The following is a 6,244-nucleotide window of genomic DNA, read 5'->3' on the forward strand; positions in this document are numbered from 1 at the left end:
GGAAAGATATTATGCTTTTCTTTTTCAATTTGTGCCATCTAAATGATTATGGTTGAATAAAACTAGCACACTTCAGACAGGAATTCACTAAAATAACTTATGATGTTTAAAACTCAAAAGATTGAACTCATCTCATAACACTTCCATTGAGATGAATCTATCAAGCATTATTTGGGATGAGGATTCATCTTTGTTAGTACTCCATTGGTTCCCTTAGTTATTTTTTAAAAAATATTGAAGAAAACAAAATTAGTCTCGCTCTAATTCTATTAAATGCTAATTAAGGGAACATAACGAACCAATCTTAAGAATGAGCTGAAAAGGAGTAGATCCAAGGGGAAAAAAATCGACAAAGCTAGTTGTCATAGTAGGAATACCATTGAGATAGCCAACAAAGAACTTTAAAGTGTGAAACCGCCACTTCCACTGGAATTCTTGAAGAAGGAAGACATTACAGGCATTTTAGACCAAATATAAAACAAGTACATATAAGAAGTTTAATCATTAAATATTGATGTATACATAATGTTTAAGAAAATTTTTAAGTATGAACTATATAAGCGATTAGCTATAAGGTTTCTGTTGAGCATTCCTTCATTTCCTTCGTTCCTAGAATAGAAATGGGTAGGACCACTACTTCAAATTACTAGCAAGATAAGGAAATGGTATGATTTGGAATTAGATTTTGTAAATCTGGAGACACAAGGAAACTTAAACCCCAGGAAATAACAACAAAAATAAAATGATTTACCCTCATTCCTACCCAAGCCTACCCTAAAGAAATTAAATTGAAAAAATATGACAACTAATCGAATGCAAAAAAAAAAATATTACCTGAGCTGGAAATAGAGACTCCGTAAAACCCAATAAAGCAAGGGACGAGCTGTCGGAGAGGATAAGCTGCCGCAAAGGGCGAGCTTTCGGAGAGGATGAGCAGCCAGAGAGGCACGAAAAAGCCCTAGGACGAAGAGAACGATAGGAGGCATTTATGTTTCAGATCGTTATGTTTATTGTGCCCTAGAATAAACTCTTAAATCATATGTAGCAACCTATTTAGCGACAAATGAAATTTCGTCCACATATAACTTCGAATTTTAATTCGAAAATTAGTAATGACGGATTTTTCTATAGCAACTGATATTTAAAATTTTAATGAATGAAATATAACTAGCGACAAAAAATCTGTCACTAATTCCGTCGCTACCTTTTAATATATTTCGTCGTCATGCTGTTGTCGCTAATTTTATAGCTAAAATGAAGGCGCAAAATTTTTGCGTCAAATTATAGCGCCGATTGGATTTTCATCGCTAAAAAGCTCGTCGTTATATTAGATGTCAATTAATTTTTTGCTTTTTGGCCTACAAAATTGTAATTCAATAGCTAATCTGTCGCTATTTAGCAACGGAAATATGTTTGTAGCTAAAATCCATCGCTAAACTCAATTTTTTTTTTGTAGTGAATGATTCCCTAACTTAACTAATGTTTCCCTCTTCCACCGCCGAACAACACCACCTCTGTTCATAACGGCGACACCCTCATCAACCTAGCTCGATCCCACCACTAAAGAAGATGGGGCGTGAATGGATGAAGAAGAAAAACAATCTTTAGTTACCTTTCCGGCGGCGGCTAACGCGGGTAAGAAATTTACCTACTCCCCCACAGTCAACTCCCCACCGCCAGACAATACCACCACTGTTCATGATGGCAATATCCTCATCCCCATAGTTCAATCCCACCACTGAAGAAGATGGGGCGTGAATGGATGAAGAAGAAAAACAATCTTCAGTCACCTCTGCGGCGGCGGCTAACACAGGTAAAAAATCAAACATGGACTAAACTGGATAATTAAATCTCCCAAATCAACTTAGAGTGTAAAAGTCCCTAATTTAATTAATTGATTGATTGTATGTTTTCCTCTCAAACAAAAAACAAGAAGGAAAAAAGAAAACTCGATTGATCTTTACCTCACTTCTTGTCTTCAAGTTTTTCATTAGGTGATTCTAGAATTTGAGGTTCTGGAATTTGAGGTATAGATTAATAATTCTTCGAAAACGGGCAAAAAGTTTGCCCCTAATATTTGTAATCTATTATATGCATATATATATGTTCTTCGTTAACTTATCTGCCTATAGATGCCCCTAACGTCATCTTCAAGTAAAACAATATGTGTTTTATCTTTTTGAAGAAATAATTTCAATTTTATTGTCGTAGTTTTCTAGTCTATGTATATATATGCATCTTTGTTGGAAAGATAAATCTTACATATCTAAAGCAATAATTTGAAGCATGCCCCAAATTATCAATAAAAAAGGTGCAAATATACCTTTCGTGGCTTACACCATTAGTGTGATAGACATAGTTGGACCTTATTAATTATCCAGGGATATATCTGATGAGACATAAGACAATGTTGAGGCATCAATGAGCCGATAGGTTAACAAAGGGGGTGTATAAGGCAAATCACAAACATTAAGGACATCTTTTGCGCTTCTCCATTGATATTATAAAGGATTTAAATTATATATAATGAAAATGTAAAATGTTTTTAAATCTAGTGTATTTTAACTTATGACATTACATCTATTATTATTTTTACCAAATTTACTAATTATAATATACATTTATAAAAATTCAATTGTACAATTACCTTATAAGTTACATGCTGGCCCTAAAAACGTGTTATATTGGAATTTCAAATGTAAGTTATGAATTTGAATATAGAAAAATGAACACATATAATTCATAAAAACAACTTAACAATTCAAGGATGAATCTGCAATACGAGGCTCCTAAATGTCACGACTCAATTCGTGAATCGTGATGGTACCTACACTGTCCCCCCAGGTAGGCGAACCATTCCCAAATCATTTTAATCATTCATAAGAATTATGCGGAAATAAGCAGTGATTTAGACTAACAGATTCAAGTTATATAAATAACAAGTGCGGAAAATATTATAACCCCAAAATCTGGTCTAGACTAGTACAAGAGCAACTACCAGGAATATACAAAGTCTAATAAGAAATAGAATCTCAAAATACAAATACTATCTTGAGAATACAAAGTAGACAGTTAAATACAGGAAGAGTCTCTGGGTTATCTAGCCAAACTCCCCCTGGAATCTCGATCAAGTAGACTCGGATCACTCTCGACGACAGGAACTGGAACTAGTAACAGACTCTGCACTCAAAAGAAGAGTACAGCAAGAGTAGCATCAGTACAAACAACACGTACTGAGTAAGCATCATAGGCTGACTAAGATTAGTTCACACATATAAGCATAAATCAACAAGATAAGTAGATAGGCACAAAATTCTCAAATCAAGGTCACCGAATATCCCATAACTGAATCACAACCTACGATGAAGCTTCTAAACCACAAGTCTATCGAGTCTCAATACTTCTCCCGATAATCACAAATCCAAGTTCCGACCCCACATAGAGTCACTAATCTACAATTTAACTCTGTTAATAATCATATCTATACCACGTAACCGTTTCAACAAACCACGCCAAAATCAAAACTAAACGAGCCATATAATGATACAAAATAACATGTAATGATGCACAATGCAAAATATAATAATGTGCAATGCAATGTACTGGCGAAATATCTCAAAACCTGTACACACATGCTATATGGTAATGTTTGCTCAATAGTCATGACCTGCAGGGGACCCATGATGTCTATGTACCACTCGCTCCGGAATCTTACCTCGGATCACGAGCCCTTACCTAGGCCACGTTGTCACCCCCTGTCAAATGTGCCTTCCATATATATATAAATATTCTTTTCTCATCACAATGTACGTCTCAGCGTATTCTAGTTCATCAGTATGTATAAACTATGAACAGTTAGCAATATCAATGTCAAACACAAGGCATCATGCGACAAGTCTTTCATGAATCATTTCCGAACCATTTCCATCATGTATGAGTGAATGAATGCAAAAATGCTAAATCAATGCAATCAATATACTATGGAAGTCACAACACTATAAGCCATATCAAGACTTATATAAATCAATGGAATGAACTATACACACCATCTCAGTCAACATAAAGAGTCTATAACACCCTTTTCCCTCCAATTAAACAAGTGCACTTTGCAACTAAGACTTGTGTCACCAAGTGCTCCATTTTCTCATGTATCATCAACATTACCAAATCATAATTTAATATCAGTATACGTATGAAATGAGAATGTATGCCATACATGTTATCATCATCAACAGTACATCATACTCCACGTTTTCATCTGTGTATTATCATAAGTACATATCACGATTCAAGTCTACTCTTATTATCCTTCCTTTATCCGATGATATATGCCACCATAAGGTAGAATTTAGTGCAGCACGTATCACAACACAACAATTCAGGTAACAAGTCTAATCACAATAATAGGGCAACAAGCCACAATCAACAACATGAGTATATATTAACTCCTTCCTTCCCATATCACACAATTACACCTTCTATTCAATACATAAAGTAACAGCGACAAGCCCACATAATCAGATGTCATACCAACCTAGATAATATCCAACCAAACATCACGTCTGAATACCTAATCATGCTTTCTCCCGTCAATTCTACACAATATATACGTTTCGCTAATCAAAGTATAAATAAAGTAAGCCGTAACCTACCTCGAATGCAGAACAGGACTCACGAACTGCTCCACACAAGCCTTCTGCTTCCGAAATGTCTTAGAACGGTCAAAGTCTAGCAATATAATGCTAAGTAAGCGATAGACTTTCTAATTAAACAAGAACAACAATTGGGGAAGAATACTCAATTATTTCTACCCTTTTCAATTGGGTGAACTATCACTTAATGGTGAATTCATTATAACTTCTATCGCTACAATCATACTATTCTGGTTCATGGGTTTTCTAATCAATTTAACCCTTTCAAACAGATTTTAGGCCAAATTCCCATTTTTATTTAGAACCCTAAGTCTCAACACACAATTCTTATCATTAATAATCTAATTCTCATCCTAGGAAGTGATAATCTATACTCCTAGATGATTAAACAATAATGAAATCAACAACCAATCAATTATTTAAGGGTTTACTAATTCTAGGGTTCTAGATTTTCCTTCACCATTAAAGAACCATGGAACTTAAAAAGAAAGGTAAAGGAATAAATAAAGGGGGGGACTTACCCCCAAAGATGCTTTCACCAATGAATGGATAAAATTCGCCTCTTTCTCTCTTAAAAACTGTGTTTGGGGTTTTGTGGGTAATGACTCGGAATTGCAATATAAAAAGTAGGTTTCTGCCCCCGTCGATCACTGCAGCGGTCCTTACCTTTGTGCCGCAGCCTCGCTGCAGCGGTCACTAGTTTCCCAGCAATGTGTCACTAGCTAGCCGCAGTGGCCTCCCGCTCATTAAAGACAACGCTATCCGCACTAAAATGACCATAACTTCCTCATCCGAGACGATTCTTTTTTTATAGCTTCGTAATTACGATACAGATCTAAGGGTTCAATAAAAACACAAAACAATGGTCGTTTGATCAATATGGTGCCCTTTATCACCAAAGAACTGCAGCGAAAACATCGAATACGAACGCGACAAACCCCAAATCCATCTAAAACTCTTCAAACTCTCACCAAAACTTGTGGACAAGTCCAAAATCATCATACAAACTTGTTTGAACTTTCAAAACATCGACACATGGTCATCTTAACCCGATGTTGACCGTGGTCAACTCTAACCCTTTAACTTAACTAGTTCATCCACCAATGAATCAAATCATACTCAAACATTTTGACAACCAACCCAATGACTTCACTAAGTCATAAATCATAATAACAGGATTCAGGAAAGAGTAAATGGGTCAAAACACTATAACGACCAAACGGGTCGTTACATTAAGTAACGAAGATCTTGTGTCGATGTACCGGCTTAACTATACTCGAGATTAATATGGAATTAGGCATACCTTCTTCTAGGATTTATGTGTGTTACTACCACCAATTGTTTAAGCGATTTGTTATAAGAGCTATGGAGTCTTTAGTTTCTCCACAACCACCACAAGATCTATCCTAAAGATTTTATTCTAAGTTTGTGATGTAAAAACTAAGAGTCCACCAAAACAAATATGACTGTGTACCTTACCTCGTTCCTTCAAGCAAAAAACAAAGTAAACGAGACACAATATTTACTGGGAAAATCAAGGGGTTAAAAACCCCGACCTATACCGAGGGGTTTTTAAATTTTAACGGCAACGT

The sequence above is a fragment of the Lycium ferocissimum genome, chromosome 8, assembly GCF_029784015.1.
Source record: "Lycium ferocissimum isolate CSIRO_LF1 chromosome 8, AGI_CSIRO_Lferr_CH_V1, whole genome shotgun sequence".
In the NCBI taxonomy this organism is placed as follows: domain Eukaryota; kingdom Viridiplantae; phylum Streptophyta; class Magnoliopsida; order Solanales; family Solanaceae; genus Lycium; species Lycium ferocissimum.